General features: G+C 44.7%; 1 long non-coding RNA gene across 1 annotated transcript in view; it reads left to right on the forward strand.

The window, feature by feature from the left end:
• The window catches only part of LOC140599489 (uncharacterized), a 90,051-nt gene extending 72,333 nt beyond the window's left edge, over nt 1-17,718 (forward strand). The window contains exon 3 of the long non-coding RNA XR_012002376.1: nt 17,542-17,718. This is a non-coding gene — a long non-coding RNA (uncharacterized lncRNA). The remainder of the gene's footprint in view (nt 1-17,541) is intronic.
• Nucleotides 17,719-18,442: the final 724 nt, after the last annotated feature.

Raw genomic sequence — 18,442 nt, forward strand, 5'->3', positions numbered from 1 at the left:
TGAGTGCACAGGACACCTGGATGGAGGGGCTGCACCCCAGGGCCCTGCTGTGTGCCAGAAGGAAAAGTGCCGGAGGGCCCACCAGGGACTCCAGCCTCTGAGCTCCTTGGCACCGAAACCCAGTGACCAGAGCTGGGCCATCGTCCTATTCCAAGTCTGTTTCTTCAGCAGTTTTGCAAAATTCGAGACCAGGCCCTTTCTTGCTCTGCGCTCGGTGGGGACTGGAGTGTTTGTGGGTCTAGACGTCCGTTTTTGGAAAGGCCTGCCCTCACCCCAGCATCTGCACTCCACACCGTGAACAAGGAAACGCCATCCTTTCTCTCCTCTGTTTTGCAGAAAGGAGGAGGGTGGAGGTGGGGCGGGGAGGACGGGGAGACGGATGGCGATGGCGAGGGGACTTGTAGGTCAGCGCTTGACAAGGGGAGCGGGGTCACAGAGGGAAAATACGGCCCGCTCTCCCCCGGCAGATTCCCAGAGATGCTCGAACTGTTCCCCACCTGTCCCGGCTCCCCCGCCCCGCAGCGCGGCTGTCCCCGCGCACGGAGCAGGGAGGCGATGATGAATTTCCCCCGAACGGCATTACAGACAGTCATAAATAATGCTTTGCTCTTTGGTGACGGCACTTTCCATTAGAGCTGCCTGTGCTGGGCTGTTGCTACCCCCAGTCTTCTGCCGGGGACTTGCAGTAAAATTTATCAGCGAGCTTTCTGCACCTAATAAATCATCCCCTCCGGGAGCCATCTGGCAGATAAGGCCGCAAGAACCCACATGCTCTGCAGAGGCGGAGTCGAGCGAGAGCCGCCCTGGCTGGGGCCCGGGGCCCTGAGGAGGGGGACTTTCTCCCCAGCAGCCTGGGCCTGTCACACTCCTTCTGGCTTTTCTCACCAGACTCAGGATGGGGGCACTGGCTTTGGCGGCCTTTCCAACTCACAGAACTGTTCGTTCCACTCTGGGGACAGGCCTGACAATCACATCCTTCTCCCATTCCTCCCCCATCCCCTCTGTCTGCAGGTGTACAGAAGGTCTGGAGGTCTGACAGCAGGCAAAAAGCAGGGGTGTCCCAGGGCCAGGCACATGCTGTGATGGGCACGACTATGGCTTAAGTGAATCCTCCTTGGGGTCTTCCAGCCACTCAGGTGTTGGGCAACATGGAAATTATCATCTAGTGATAAGAAACTTCCTGCTTGGATGAAAGACATCTAGGAGAACCTCTTTGTAGTTCAGGGCAAACTTCCTATGGACATCCCCACTTTCTCTGAGCGACAACTACCATGATGTTAGTGCTTTCTTTCAAATGTGGATTACTTTCCATTAATGTAGTTGGGGGAAGTACTCAAGTGTGTTGGGCATAGATCAATGCACAGATTCCCGATTGTGGCTCTGTCCCCAACGTGCTTACAGTCTAGTTGGAGAGACTGTTCTAAAACCAGTCTCAGGCACAGTTGTGGCAGTGTTCACGTCGGGAGACATGGCACCTGCACGATGGGATTGTGGCGGTGAGGAGCGCAAGGGGGTTCACCTCTCTGGTTTTGCAGTGTCTGGGACCAGTGTGGTGCCCGGTGCAAGGTGAGCCCTTGGGCCACGTGTGTTGAACATACTGAGTGAAACGTGGCAGTGAGCAGAGTGCCTGACACAGCCAACGAGACAAAGTAGGATATGAAAATAAAATGATAAATAGCAGTATAGAAGCAGCTTTACCATCCCCAGCTTTCCACAGAGTGTGAACCCCATTCCTTAGAGTCCACTAGACCAGGAACAAAATCCTGTCCTGGGCATGATGCAACCTATGTTGATGCCTCTGCTTCTGCAGCTGGCCGCCTCAGCTTGATCAAGGGGTTCGCTGAGCTCCAGTGTTCTCCTCTATTAAATCATAGGAAAAGATGAGGTAATTGGGGGACACGAATTTTAATTTTGCGGCTTGAAGAATATTTTCTAATTTTTCATTTGCTGATGCCTGCTTTTTTGAAAGATAGGAAGCCGAATGGGTAAAGCCGGTGGGAACTCCTGCCTTCTCCTGTCCTCTTTTCTCACTTCACAGCCGAGATAAGTTTGTTTAAAGCCTGAATGTGGGGGACCCTAAGCAGCTAGAGCTTGAGCTCCCTGAATTCTTCCCCAGGGTCTCGTTCTGCAGGAGGACACCTAGCATGCCTCCTCTGATTGCTGTGGACATATCCTGGGAAAACATTAAATGGAGTGTCCCGAAGATGCTTAGCTTAGCTATGCATTTAATTTGATGGTAATTGAAATTTGCCAACAAAGATTTGCATGTAATCTGTGATTTCATTTTTCAATTAAAATTGCTTTCTTCCTGTGGATGGGAAGTGCTTGGCTCTTTTCTTCCTCACAGCACTTTGCAAACACGAATCCCCCCCCCCTCACCCCCATACACACAATTCCTTGGGGACTGGAGTGAGGGGAGGGGTGTGGGACAGGGAACTGAAAGCTGAGGCCAAGAGGTATGCTCCCGAAGGATGGCAGGGCCACTCTCAGGGGAGACACTGGGGGCTAAGTGCTGGGGGCATGGCTCCTTTATTCCTGGTGGGTTTGACAAAGAAGCTCCAGCCAGGACATCTGGGACCTTGGTTTCTGGGAGGGGAGCAGGCAAAGTTTGGGGATTAGAAGATTTAGAGAGGTGGGAAGAGCCAACCAGTTGTCCATGGCCAAGGCAAGCAAGCAGCAAGAAATAGGAACATGACAACAGGCTCAGCTACTGGGGAGCAGGAGGGTTGCTGATCTGAAAATGAGCTCCTCTCCAGGGTGAGTGTGGCCTTCGATAAAGGCACGAAGCAACACAGCTCCCTACCGAAGAGAAGGACGAGGGCCGTGTGTTCTAAGGATTGAAGGAGAAATAACACAGACCCAGAAAGCAGAGCCTCTGGTGAACCCCTTAGGAGGGTGTAGGGCCTGTAGAATGTGGATTTGATGAGCTGGCTCCCAGGTATGGAGTTTGCCTTTATGGGCTCTGTGGCCTTGGGCTCCTATTTAGTTTCTTGGAGTTCTAGTTTTCTCAACCTATTCCCTGGGTATAAAAGTAATCCCTCCCCGAGTGGGGTCTGGGAGAAGCAGCCCGTTGAGCTATGAGCATGGTCCCAAGGTCAGGGGCTCCTTCTTCATACCCTTTGTATGCCCGGTGCCTAGCCCGGTGCCTGGCACGTAGCAAGAGTACAGTACAATAGCTTAAAATGGAAAATCGGTCAAATGGGATGATGGGAGTGGAAGAGCATTTCGTAAATTCTACTAAGCCGTCTGTGGTACTCTCAACTGGCCTTCCTATTTGTGCAAATGCGATTAGGTATTTGCCTCAAGGCTAGGCTGGTTCTGGGTTGAGCCCTGGGTGGAGAAGGGTCGGGCAGAGGTCCGAGGACAGGTGTTCCTGACTCTGGGAGCCTGAACTCTGGCGGTACTTTGCTTTTCCAGACACGGTCCCCTGTGTGACCTGGGGGGCGGGGGGGGAGGGCTGTTTTTAGGTATGGGCCCATTGTCAGTATGCGACAGGCGGGCAGTGTCGCCATGGTGGGAGAGCCATTGAGAGTTTGCTGCAGAAAGGGCAGGGGACAGATAGTCTGGTTCCTGCAGCCAGGCTGGAGATGGGATTAAGAACCATTTTAAGAATTAGTGGCAATTTTGGCTGCAGCAGAAGGCACAGCTTTGGGCAGAGCAGGGGTGCCTCTCTCGGCCCAAGCAAGGCATTTTTGGTCTGGTTTCTTTCAAGTAGAGATAATCCTTCTACCTGGACAGACAGCTGAACTGTTTTCTTTCCTTCTCCTTCTTCTTCTTCTTCTTCTTTTTTAATTCAGTAATAAATCTGCCAACCCTGCAGGGCTCAAGCCAAGGGCTTCGCTTGCTGCATCTCCACAGAGGTCTCGTAAAAATAGTGTGAAATGAAAGAGAAAAATGCATATTTCACACTTAGTCTGTTCTGGTTATGGTGATTCTCAACTCATCCTCATTACAAACAGCCGACCTTCCCAGAGTTCAAGTACCTTCTGTGGCCTGCAGAAACTTAGCTCTCTGTCCCTCCCCCGCAGTCGCCCCCTCTTTCCCCAAACACACACATTTTGCCTGAGAGGAAGCCCGGCTGTCTGCAAGCACACTGTGCTGCTTCCGTGCTTTCCAGGAGGAAGGGGGCGTGAGAGACCCCAGTGCACGCTGTTTCCGAGTGTACACACATGCAGGCTGTGGGCAGATGCACCCACCCTCTTCCACACCCAGCCCTGTGCCTGTTCTGGCACCTACCCTAGATGTAAATGTATGTAAAATACACGAATATGGGGTTTTCCTTCTATTGAAAGGGGCCTTGTGTTCATTACAGGTAATTTTAAAACATGACCCAATGTCTAACATCAGCCTGGTTGGTGTTCAGTAGAAACAGACTCTTACCTGCCTCTGTTCTCCTGTCAAGAAATCTCCTATAGAGGCAAATCTGTGCATCTGTCAAAATGGTCACTGTTGGCTTCCCAACCAGGCCATGTTTGTCCCCACCTCCTGGCCTTGACCCCACACAATTCTCCTGCCTCTGTTCTGCTTCTCTGAGTCCTGTTTACCTTCAGAGCCCACCTCCTCCTTGAAGCCCTCCTGGCTCACCCAGCCCACAGTGCTCTCTCTTCACTTGGGTCGTGGTCAGCATGTACAGCCTGTATCACTCTCTACCCTCGGTTATCAATCGCACAATGCTCTTTGTATTTTTTTTTTCCTGAAAAGCATCGTCATTTGCTTATGTAACCATGATTTTCTTATTGAACATTTCTTATTCTCCTGTTAGACTATAGCGTCTCACATACATTTGTCCTCTCCAGTGCCAGACACACGGCAGGTCGAGTGCTTAGTAAAATGCTTGTCGGAAAAATGAATGAATGAAAATTCCCACGTGGGGTGTGAGTGAGGCTCTGGGGTTGTGGCTTTATCTTTCTTGATTGGACAGTTCACGCCTCCAAGGGAAGAGAGTCTTGGCTTGCGGGTGTGCTGCCCCTCTGATATTTCCTCTGGTCTGGACAGGCCTCGGTGGAGCATCAGCACAGCTCAGCTCTCTCTGTGTAGACCCTGAGATCCCCTTGTCTACGATCACACAGGCCGTGGAGATTTTTGTGGGAGTGAGAACAACTAGTGCATCTCACTGGGTCCCCCTCCCTTCCGAGCCTTCCTCTTGCCTCTTTATATCCCTGTGTGCTCCCCACATGTAGTCTGTATTTAATTTAGAGCAGGGAATTACTAATTCAGTTTTCTTTCCTATGTGTGGAGCGCTGCCACAGCTTGCCACCTCGCTATGTCTTTGCTTTGTGCTTCCCACCTCAAGGCCACTTTACGAATTTGTTTGATTTGTGGTTGTGGTTTGTAGCTGTCACCGATTTCTTTGTTGCTGTTGTGCTGCTGCTACAGTTCCCTTACAGCTCGATTTTTAGCTGAGTATTTGAGTAGTAAATATGGTTTACACCAACTCTGTTGGAAATAATGGCATTTATGTGCCGAAGTTATTTCCAAAACCGAGGATATGTGTATACAAATAGATCTGCGGCAGGGCCTCTGGACTGGGGGGAGCAGACTCAACAGAGCCTTCGCGAGAGAGTATAAACAGGTGTCTGAGACTAGGGCTAGGCCAGGCGGTTCAGAACAAAACGACCTCCCACCCCTGCTGTTGGCTCGAAATTGAAGCTGTACCATAAATACCTTGCTTAGCATCGGGGGATGTAGGAGATATTTTTGTGATCCTATTTATCTGCTAAATGTTCGCTCTACATTCTTTTTGTGCATCTCACATGAAACTTCTCACTTTTCTATTCGCTCACCCTCAATGGCTTTAAAGCTTAATTACGCTGGATCCTGGTAGGGCAAAAAGAATGTGCCAAGAAATACCATGGGATTGGCCTATCAAATTGGCTGCCCTCTCTGCTTCCAAATCGCTGCCAGTCTGAGAGGCTCTTTCGTGTACTGGGTACATCTAACTTCTTCAGCGCAGTAATCCCAGCCATGGGCAGGAAGTAGAGGCTGGATGGAACTCTCAGAGGGGAAGGCCAGGCTGCTCTTAGCAGGTGCAGCTCTGGCCTCCGAATTTGGGTGAGATGGATTTCCCCAATGCCCACAGTCTCGAAGTCCCTCTCCGCCCTTATCTCTGGGAGCAGTACCAATCACTGCGCCCGACACATGTCCGTGGGTGGAGGCTGCACGCAGACCCGAGGTGAAGGTCACATTTACCTAGAGGTCAGGAGCTATTGCAGAGGCTTCTTGGCTCTCTTTGCTGAAGGCCTTGTGACAAAGGCATAGGAAGGGTGTTTTGATTGTTCTCCAACTTGTAAATGCCAAGCAGAAATCTTGTTGCAGTTCCTAAATGCCACATTTCGGCGTGTTTATTGTTTCCCCCCCTAACGGGGAAAGATGGTGAATGGTCTAATAATTCAGGAGCCGAGAACATGTTTATTTGATTTTTAGAGCTTTAGCAAATACAGTGTGTACAAAACCCGGTGCCAACAGCATGCATAATTCCTCCAGGAATGGGGCTGATAGAAACACAAAGCTTGCATGCTTCAAAACTGTAACCAATATTTACACATCTGAGTGACTAATTCTCTACTCTGAGCAGGAGAACAATAGGCATAATAGTCAGGTACATTAATGCAGAGCATGCTCGTCTGGTGGCTTGGATATTTGACACATAAACAAAGTTGGGGGGGTGCCATGGGGGGAGAAGCGGAGGCTTTTTATCTACCTGTGTAACCATACACCAAACAGCAGGTTACAGACGCACTTGGAAAATGCTGACCCAATGCCGTTCTTGTACCTCACATGCAGGATTGGCACCTGATTTGCAGCGCTGCGGGAGTTCTGTAGCTGACCTCATTAGCGGTGCATTTCCTGGCTTGTTAGCATCATATTTGTATAATTTACGGCACCTTCGTTTTTATGGAATGTGTTTCTTGTAGAGTGTAATGGCAGCAATATATTTAACCTATCGTATTTAGGAATGCTTTTGCTGGAGGCAGCCTGCAGATATAAAGGGGACATTTTCTCCTCTTCTGCGCAGGCCTTTCTTTTTGCATTTTGGCTTGTGTGGCAGCCACATGTGTGTGTGTGTGTGTGTGTGTGTGTGTTTGTGTGTGTATGCATGTTTATGGGTGTATAAATATATGCGTGCAAATGCCTGGAAGACATAAAAGGACCCCAGAGGTGTGACTCTTTCTTCTGAGGATTATCTTTGCTCCCTGGCCATCTCCAAGTCATGGCTATGGACTAGGTGGCCCTTGAAGGCCTGGATGCCTTTCTTTGAGAGGACAAATTTATGAAATGGAATAGGGAACCCAGGCAGATCAGATATTGGTAATATTTTTAGGATGGGGGAGTGAAGGTGGTATGAATATACTCAGAAGTAAGGTGGCACATTCAGGTGGGTTTTCAAGTCTCCATGATCTCATGGAGGCTTTTGCATAAAACAATAGGCTGGAGAATGGAAAGCATATGTCACTCAGGGACAGATCTGGCCTGCAGTGATTTCTTAGCTTAGAAAAAATAGAGCATATGGCCAGAAATGCCTATGTTCTTCTCCTTCCTGCCCTGTATAAAAAAGATAGCAATGGCCAGGAGTAAATGTTTGCAAAAGGGAGAATGTCTTCATTTGGGGGTCTCTCAGGGAAACCCTGGGCCAGGAGCCAGGAGATCAGATCCCAGTCGGAGCCTGCACCTGCTGCTCACCGTGGCCACACGACCTCGGGCAAATTGCTTCCTGTCTTAGGCAGGCTTCTCACCTACAAATGAAGGGATGGCACTGGCTCGCCTCTCTCTGGAGCGCCGTTTCCATGCCCCCAGTCACTTCAGGCAGATAAAGACCAAAGGTGGGGGTTCTCATCAACCAAATCGTCTGAGCTGTGTTCTTGAGGGTTACTTGCAGTGACCCGGAAGAGAGAAACACAGCTCTCTGGGAACTGTCAATGTGTCTTAGTTACATCTTGTGACAGGGGGCAAAGAGGGTGAATAGACTAATAATTCAGAAACCAAGGACATGGTAGGGTGAGTTTTAGAGCTTTAGTAAAAACTGGAGCCAGAGCATGTATAGCTATGTATTTCCTTCCTATAATCACTTTTTGGCCTCAAGGAGAAACTCACCTCGAGGGCAAGATAGATAGGTAGGCCCTGGACATTGTCAACCTACGATAGAATAAGAAATTAAGTAAATCTATTAAAATGACCCGAGGCACAGAGACAAAGTTTACCTGGCTAGTCAGGTGAGGGTCCTCTGTATTCTCCTCTCCCCACTCCCCAACTCCCAGCTTTTGAAATTTCAGAATTTTTTCCACCACTGATGTCTTCTCCAGTGCTATCACCTCTTCTTACTGATTTAAAAGGTTTGGGGTTCTTGATTTTACTTAATAGGTATTTCCCTAAAGTACTAGAGTGGCTAGATTCGACAGTAATAATTCAAAATGCTAAAGGTATTTATTTATAGGGGCACCTGGGTGGCTTGGTTGGTTAAGCATCTACCTTCAGCTCAGGTCATGATCCCAGGGCCCTGGGATTGAGTCCCACATCAGTCTCTCAGTGGGGAGCCTGTATCTCCCTTTCCTTCTGCTTCTTCCCCCTGCTTGTGCTCTCTCTCTTGCTCACTCACTCTCTCTCAATAAATAAAGTCTTTAAAAAAAAAAGGTATTTATAGCCAGAATTCAAAAGTAAGTTTTTATTTGAAGTTTAAATACATCAGGGTTGCTGGCTAACATGAAATTAACTGGTGGTCAATTCTTTGGTAAAGAAATATAATTGTTTTGTGAAACCTAGTTTTAATTTAACGGAATCCTTGATATATTTATCGAGCACCCATTAAATGCTGGGGACTCAAACAAAAATTGTATCTAAGTCCTGCCTTCAAGAAGCCCTTATTCTAACTTTCTAATTGGGGTTTGCCTGTATTTTGTATACACATATCAGAGCACATAATGAAATGTGGACAATTTCGGCCATCCAGCATCCACTAATTAGGTTGGCTTCAAAACTCTGCAAAAGCTAGACCATTATTATAAATGTTTATTCAAAAATCTTTATTAGTCCCACTTGACTGATTTGGTAATTGCTTGTCTAATGTGATGACAGAAAGGGGTTGCGAACCTGGACTCAGGTTGGTGGAGCAGATGTGTGGTTGCAAAACGCTTCCCTTCTGGTAAAATAGAAGCCGTATCTTTTTCTTCTCTTTGTGGCCAGTTTCACCACTTTGCTCTAAATCATCCCATTTTTTCTCGCCTCCTTGTGATCTCAAACTACGACTTATATTCATGCTTCCCTCTATCTTTACCACCTACACATATCCAAATCTCCTCCATCTTAAAAAATGCCACCCCTGCCGTAATCTCTAGATTAGCTACCTCCTCCCTGCTCTTTCCAGCCATACTCTCTGAACAACCATGCTGTACTTACACTGCTGTTGCCTCTCAGTTTACTTGGGCATGGCTTCTGCTTCCTTCCATGCCCTTGGAGTTTCTCCCCGAGGTCACCAGTGAGCTCCAAGCCACTAACTCCAAGCCACTAAATAGATGCTAATGCTCCCTGCCAGCACCGCCCACCTGCTTCTGGAGCACTGCATTCTCCTGGAGTCTGCTCACTTTTCTGGGCATTGTCAGGTTGCTTCATCAGCTGAGGTTTTAGCACCTGACTCTTTTGTTGGCGTCCTGAGGGTTTTGACCAACTCTCTGCTTTCTCAACCTCTTTCGTCTCTTGCCAAGACTATTTATGTCTTTGCCATGGCTTCAATAGCCTTTTATGTTCTGAAGACTCTCTACCTCTCCTGAGACCCTCTCTCTACCTTTTCACCAGGCAGTTCCACTTGGCTACACTGCTCAAACAGAGTATAAAATTACAGTGGCTCAAATCAGACTGCAGTTTATTTCTGTTTCACACCATAGTCCAGAGTTTCTGGGCATTCCAGGGAGAGCAAGTGGCTCTGCTTCATGCTGTTGTCCAGGACTTTTTGGCTTTCTTTTCTATCTTGTTACTCCACCATCTAGAGCACTGTCCACTCTTCTACGGGGTGAAAAATGTCTCAATGGCATTATGTTCCAGCATGCGTGAAGTGGGAAGAGGAAGCTGAGGACAACGAACTCTCTTTCCAGAAACTGAGCATCATATGTGGTGCTTATATGCCCAATCCACTGGGCCATACTTCGTTGCAAGCTAAGCTAGGGAATGTGGTACCACCTGGGCAGCCTTGTATCAGTTAAGATCCTGGACACTGTTGTGAGAATTAAAAGTAGAAGATCCTGGACTTTATCAACCCCTATAGAATAATCAGAAATTAAACAAATGACCTGAGGTCCAAGGACAAATTTTATCTAACTGACCAGACAGATCAAGTTCTTTGTACCTTCTCTTTACCCCGTAGATCCCCAGAATGAAGGCTGGGAGGACAATTAGTATTTTCTGCCCCAAGCACCTTGAACATAATATTTCCCAAACCCCTTTATTATCTTTCCCTCCCACCCTGGTCCTTCTACAGTTACCTCTCTGTGCGAGTATCATTGTCATACCCAGTTACTCAAACTAGAAACTTGAAATATCTTGAGTTCTCTCTTTCTCTCACTGCTTCATGTCAGTATTTCTAGAACTCTAGTCTAGCCATTTATATCTCTTATATAATTTTAGATCTAGACACTTCTTTATCTCACTGCCACCAGCTTAGTACAAGGCACCATTATTATCTCTTCCCTGGATCATCGCAATAGGCTCTTAACTGGCCTTCTTTTTTTTTAAATTTTTTTTTTTTTTATTTTATTTATTTATGATAGGCACACAGTGAGAGAGAGAGAGAGGCAGAGACACAGGCAGAGGGAGAAGCAGGCTCCATGCACTGGGAGCCCCACGTGGGACTCGATCCCGGTTCTCGAGGACCGCGCCCTGGGCCAAAGGCAGGCGCCAAACCGCTGCGCCACCCAGGGATCCCTTAACTGGCCTTCTTACACTTACTCCTGCCCTTTGAGATCTATTTCCCATTCCATTGTCAAAGTTACGTTATAAAAAGGAAAATACGATAATATTATTCCTGCTTAAAATCCTCCAATGGCTTTTCATGAACCCAAATTTGTAATGTGCTCTAGAAGACTCTGCATGGTGTGACCTCTGCGTGAGTCACCAGGCTGATCTCATGCCTCTCTGATCTTGGTTCTCTCCAGGCCTGACATACCAGGTTTATTTCGACACCTTTTTTTTTTTTTTTTTAAGATTTATTTATCTTAGAGAGAGAGAAAGTGTGTGAGTGGGGGGAGGGGAGAGGGAGAGAATCCCGAGCCGTCTCCCCACTGAGTGTGGCACCCAATCCTGCAACCCCAAGATCATGATCCAAGGAGAAACTAAGAGTTGGGCACCTAACCAACTGAACCACCCAGACACCACAGTTTTGACACCTTTTAAAATCAACTATTGCTACCCTTGATTCTGGTCTTTCAAACGTTCTACTCTCTTTGTTGGAGCACTTCTTCTACTTCCCTCCCTGCATAGTTAACTACTACTTATCCTCCAGAGCTCAGCTTGGGGATTATTTTCTCACTGGGGCTCTCCTCCCTTCTGCTAGGGACTTATCCTTATTTTGTGCTTCTATGGCACCTCTTAATTCTTTTCTACTAACACCAATCAAACCAATAATTAAATGGCCAGTATCTGTACTTGTGACTATCTTGTAAGCTCCAAGAAGGCTGGGCTGCTTTCTTTATTTGATAAAGAAAACAAATGAAAACATTTGTCAAAAATATACTATCTTCGAAAAATTCCCTCACCCTCTACTGCTCTATGTAGAGCCTATCTTTGTCTAATGATGCAGCATTTATCTATTATAATAATAGTACTAGCTCTGCTCATGAAAACTATTAGGAGTGTATAGTGAAGAAAACAGACAATAAATATAAATGATATGTAATATTTAATTAGAATGATAGTTTCTATTTATATACTATTTTACAATTTTAATGTTTTTGTTTATATCATTTTATTTGAAACTTGCAAGACCCTGTTAGTTAAAGATTGCAGGCAAATTATTCTCACTTTATAGTTGTGCAAATTGAAATTCCATGAAGTTAAAGGACTTAACTGAGGTCTTTCATTTAGTGAATAAAGAAGACAGACCTCTGACTTCAGACCCAAGGTGCTGTTCACTGTATCAAGTTGTGATAGAGATCGTGAAACACAACTGTGCATATCTCTAGTTTCTGTGTCTGACATAGGCAGGCATTTGAGAGTTATTTATTGAACAGATAAATGTGTGAATAGATATACCAGTAGGTCTGGCAATGTGACTAAGATTTAACACCAACCTATAAGTCAACAATGTTGGATAATGAACAGAAAGGATACAATACATTATGCTATATAGGAGAGAGGTGGAATCTGGCCAATCCACTAGATAATTGCTTCAAACTGAATTTAGTGATAACTTTAAATAACTATGTGGGTATGGAAGGTCTGTATATACTCGTCCAGAATCTTGAACCTGCTAATGAAGGCTTGACAAAGGAAATTTTATTGTAGTTCAGAATTTGATTGAAATGAGTGATCTAAATGAGTAAATAATACCCAGGTTGACTCTCCCATGCAAAGAAAGGAGCAGAGGGCTGTTGACTGTGTCATTGGCTTGAGGGAACCTTAAATATTCTGTCCAAACTTCATTCTCTCCCCACTCCTCTGGGTCATTTAAATATATTCTTGAATAAAGGAAGGACCAGGTGGCCATTTATAAGACCTCTGCCCTCTAGGAAAATAGCTAGTGTGTCTTTCTCTTGCATTTTGGGGTAGACAGCAACCCTATCAAGTGAAGGTGCTTCCCTTAAGGAAGGGAAGACCCTAACCCTGGGTTAGTAAAAGATATCTTAAAGACCTATAATTCTGATGATTACATAAGGGGAAAAATGACTGATCAGAGGGTCTTTTTTTTTTTTTTAATCTTTTGGTTAGTTTCAGTGCTATACACCTAGGATAGTTCTTAGACATAATAGGTCCTCAATAATTGGTGGTTATTATGGAGATAATGCAGCCAGCTATAAAGGAAGTGCACAGACATGAGGTTGAAGCCCAGTTATGACACTTATTAGATGGCAAGATAACTTCCTATTTGTGAACAAGTTATTTAAACTTCCTAATCTTAAGTATTCTTGTCTGTGAAAAGAATGGTAGCTAGATAAACCAGGTTCTGTATTAGGTGTTCTATTTCTGCTATTTTTTACCATTACAACAACTCTAAATGCTCAGTTTATAGGTAAGTTAACTGGGGCTTGCCGATGTTAAGCAATTGGCCTTAGGCTGTGGCCATTTAGTTAGAGTCAAAGTTATGATCGAAACCTAGGCTTATCTGACACCTGGTTGTTTTCCACTTCACAGCGCTGCTCATATAAAATAGAGATGATAAAAATGCAGGATTCTTGTGATGGTTAGAACCTGTGCATGACACACATTTGAAACTCAGAATAATGATTATTATTGTTAATTATATCACATGTGGTAGAGGACAATATCTATATTCATATTAATCAGGGTTGGAAGAGCTTTGATATGCCCTATCCATTCATTAGGAGCCCTGGTTGAAATTTTCCTGTTTGGCATATGGTGGATGCCCAGTAAATGCTTCTTGACATGTTAAAGACATGTGTAATAATGCATGTAAAATATCTAGTCATGTCTGAATTTTTAGTTCTGCTCGAAATTCTGTTCCTCCCACATCTCCACCGCAAGCACTCCTCTTTCACCTTTGAAAGTTTGGAAAGTTTTATGAACTGTGGCAGGACAAGGAACTATGAGAGGTAATCTTATTAGAACAGCTGGTCTTTTCCCCTCTCAAAATACACTGAGAGGGTTCTACTTCCAGCATAATCAAGTAAGCACCTATCAGATGAACCCCCTCCAAACAGATAATAACTGTAAGCTCTAGACAAAATTCAAGAGGTAGCTACCTGAAGGCACAGTTGACACCTGGAGGAAGGGGACAGTGTGGGATAAGTTTCCCACTTATTATGGCCTTTAGCTGTAATCCATCCCACGTGGGGCAGCTAAAACTCCTTCAGGAAACCTGCAACTTTCCTGGCCTAAAGAACCAGATGACAGAGTTTTGGGCAACAGTGGCTGCTAAATATAAGCTGTACCCAAATCTCAGGTTCCAGCATGCATGGAGTAGAATCCAAGCAGCTCAGCTAAAAATAAAAGATTTGGACTGAGATTTGAGCTGCCATCCAAGAGACAGAACTGACAATTTCAGCCCAACCAATCTAATCGCTTTAATTGTTGTTATAACAACAACAACTGCAGCAGTAGCAACTTCACACTCTTCAGCAGAATGTAACAGAATTCAGAGTACCCACAACACAACATTCATCATGTCCAGAATATAATCCACAGCTATCCAGTCCAGAAAGAGCTAGAAAAATGTGATTCGTTTTCAAGAGAAAGCACAATCAGTGAAGATTGATTCCCTATGTGACCCAAATGTTGGAATTAGTAGGAAAAGGATTTCATTTTATTTATTTATTTATTTATTTATTTATTTATTTATTTATTATTTTTTATTTTATTTTATTTTTATTTATTTATTTATTTATTTATTTATTTATTTATTAATGAGAGACAGACTGAGAGAGAGAGAGAGGCAGAGATACAGGCAGAGGGGGAAGCAGGCTCCATGCAGGGAGCCCGATGTAGCACTCGATCCCAGGATCATGCCCTGGGTCCAAGTCAGGCACTAAACTGCTGAGACACCCAGGGATCCTGAGGAAAAGGATTTTAAATTAGTTCTTATTACTTTACTCATTAACATATGAGAAAATATGCCTGAAATAATGAAAAAAATATATAACCTTAATGAAGAAATAGAAACTGTTAAAAAGGACCACAGAAGTTGAAAATAAAATTTTGAAGCAAAAGTTTACTGAATGGACTTAAAATCAGAACAGATGTGATCAAGAAAAAGTCTGTGAACTTGAAGATAGATCAGTATAAATTATCTACTCTTAATAAAGAATGGAAAGGGAAAACATAAGCAAAATGAATAGAAATAAATAATGCAAAGAAATAATGAAAAAATGTTTCCCAAATGGGATGAAAGACAAATTTACACATTCAAGAATATCAGCAAGGGCATCTGGGTGGGGTGGCTCCTTCCGTTAAGCAACCAACTCTTGATTTTGGTTCAGATCTTGATCTCAGAGTTGTGAACCTGCTTAATAAAAAAGAAAAAAACCCCACAAATTTCAGCAAACCACAAAAGGACAAATATGGGGAAAAGAATGCCTTGGCACATCAACCAGAGGAGAAAGAGAAAATCTTGAGAGCAGTCAGAGCAAAAGGATGATTGATTGATTGATTGATTGATTTATAATAAGAGAGAGAGAGCACTCAGGGAGAAGCAGTGGGAAAGAGGGAGAAGCAGACTCAGCTAAGTGCAGAGCCTGATGTGGGGCTCGACTTGGGGTCAATCTCATGACCCTGAGATCATGACCTAAGCCAAAATTAAGTAAGAGTCAGTTGCTTAGCCAAATGAGCCACCCAGGAGCCTCAAGAGGATGCTTTACATACAGAAAGACAATGAATTAAGGAGGCAAGAAAACAATGGAAGGGCATCTTTGAAGTGATTAAAAAATAAACCCTGTCCACCCCAAATGTATATCCAGGGAAAATGTCTTTCAAGAACGAATGCAAAATAAAGACATTTATAGCCAAAAGAGCCAAGTGAGTTCATTGCCAGCTGACCTGCACTGTAATAAATGCTGTAGGAAGTTCTTTAGATTGAAAAGAAATGATACCAAATGGAAAAGCAGATCTTCAAGAAGAGTGAAGAACATAAAAAATGGTAAATGTCTAGAGTAAGCAAAGATACTACTTTTCATTTCTTAATTTATCTAAAACACACATGACATTTAAAGCGCATATTCTAACATTGTCTTGTGGACTTTACAACACATGCAGATGTAATAAATAGAGCCATTAACCATGGTATAAAAGATGGGGAGAGATGGTACGCTGACCTATCCAGTGGTAAAATTTTTACATTTTGCATAAAAAGATACAAGGTTAATTCTAAACAGATTGTGAAAAGTTAAGAATATGCATTCTAATCACTGGAGAAAACACAAAAAAGATAATACAATAAGTTATGGTCCAAGAACTGAGAGAAAAATAGAAGAGACTTATTTTTCCTTTTTCTCCTTTTTGCCCGAAACGCATCTTGATGTCTAGTTCTTGCTGGGAAAGTGGGGAATGCATTCATTTACTCATTCATACTTGCATCCAATAGATGTTTATTGCACAGCCCTCAGATTTCCAGGTAGTATACGAGGCCTCAAGGGTACCAAAAAAATAGTACACAGTCTTTGTCTTTGAGGGGTTTTGTCCTTTTCCCCTGTGAATTGATGGAGACTCTTTCAACCTCCATATTGGCAGGGTCTTCAACTTTTTCAAATTTAGGAATAGGTACCCATATTTCTAGATTCAGATAATAGGTAATAGTTGCTCTAAGAAGTTTTCCAGCATGGAGAGTATCTTGATCTCCGATTTCATTTCCATCTTGGGTGTGGAAACCTCCAATGAGGGGGGAAGGGTGGAAAGCTGAGGATTATGCCCTTGACTCGGAGTGAGAAGACTAGGTTGTAGTCCTGCCAGCAGCCCATGTAGCTGTGTGACTTTAAGTAAACAATTTAACTTTTCTGAGCCTCAGTGTCATCATTTGCAAATTGGGTAGTAATCTGTCATTGCTCTTAAAGGAGATAAATCTAGCTTCTGCTTCCTGAAATCTGGGTCCAGTATGGTTCAGGGTCCGCATAGCAGACTTTAAGAGCACTTAGAACTAAGTGCTCTAAGACCAGTTCTCCAACTTGAGTCTTGTTTTCTTGGAAGTTTATGTGCTGATTCGATTTTCTTTTCCTGTGTAGTCTAACTGGTGGAGTGGAATGAGCAGAGGCTTTGGTGTAAGACACACCTGGATTTAAATTCTAGCTCTGCAATTACTAGCTTTGTGACCTTGGATATCATACTCAGTTTCCTTGTGTGTAAAATGGGGATAATACTGCTTAGATGGTGTGGCAGAGATGATCAGCTGTCCATCAAAGATTCTTCCCAAGCACAGAGGATTTGTTGCTGGGAGCTGCCCAGATAGGGGGAAGCAGTTGTATCTAATAGTTCATCCAGAGGGGCACCTGGCTGGCTCAATCGGTAGAGCATGTGACTCTAGACCTCAGAGTCATGAGTTCAAGCCCCATGTTGGGCTAGAGCTTACTTAAAAAAAATTATCTATATGGGGATCCCTGGGTGGCGCAGCGGTTTGGCGCCTGCCTTTGGCCCAGGGCGCGATCCTGGAGACCCGGGATCGAGTCCCATGTCGGGCTCCCGGTGCATGGAGCCTGCTTCTCCCTCTGCCTGTGTCTCTGCCTCTCTCTATCTCTCTGTGACTATCATAAATAAATAAAAATTTAAAAAAAATATTAAAAAAATTATCTATAAATACCACCTATAAGTAGTTCTTACAGATCCAATGTGAGTAGTGCTTCCAGGCCTGACCCATAAGAAACCTCCCATGGACAAACCTCTGTGTCTTTTCCCTTTCAGACTTGATGCAGACCAGCATAAATTGCTTGGAAGCTACATGTTGAAGATGAAAGCCACAAGATGGAAGGATGCTAGACCCCCAGGCCCTGCTTGGAGAAGAACTACCCCACTCGTAGGGGTGCTATTCGAGTCTAGTATAAGTGGGAAATAAACTTCTATTGTGTTGGAGCTATCATACATTTTGGAGTTTATTTTTACAAATTAATTTAGACACTGTGAGCTACAGAAAGCGTTATCTGTCACATGGTGGGGTTAAACAAATAAAAGTGCCCTTCTGCCTGACAACAGTGTTCTTACCAGATTGGATAAAGAGTCAACATCATTCTTGCTTCTGTTGCATTTTGTCATCTATGCATGTGACTCTCATTTTGCAAATAAACCAAACAGTAATAGCAGCCTCCCTCCTGGAGGGACCGAGGGCTAAGTGAGTTCTAAGCAGGAATGAGAGAACATGCGGCTGACAGCGGTTCAGAGATATCAGGTGGCAATGGGATGGGCAGTTCAGGTTAAATGAAATGCAAAGCAAACACTTTTGTTAAGGCAGCAAATTTTCATAAAAAGAGGCCCAGGACATGTGTGGGGAAGCTGTTTTCCCTCAGAAGACTTTCAGTTAGGTGGCCTTCTCACTGCTGTCTCTGAGAAACCTATGTTCGGTCACTTGCCAAGGAAGGATGGCCTTTGACCATGATGTCAGCACGGTCGGAGCTGGGAGGATGGAGGACTGCACAGCTGGCTCCAAAGACCTAAAGCCGCTGATGGCCTCGGTCAGGGGGCTCTCCTGGAGTCTAGCTAGGCTGCGGCCTGCAGCCTGCGCCGTGTTTCTACTCTCACCACTGTCTGCCTTGGCTCTGGCAGCACCCTGATCAGCACCCTGGTCAGCACCCCCGCCCCACAATGGAGC

Source organism: Vulpes vulpes, chromosome 7 (assembly GCF_048418805.1).
Source record: "Vulpes vulpes isolate BD-2025 chromosome 7, VulVul3, whole genome shotgun sequence".
NCBI classification, from domain to species: Eukaryota; Metazoa; Chordata; class Mammalia; order Carnivora; family Canidae; genus Vulpes; species Vulpes vulpes.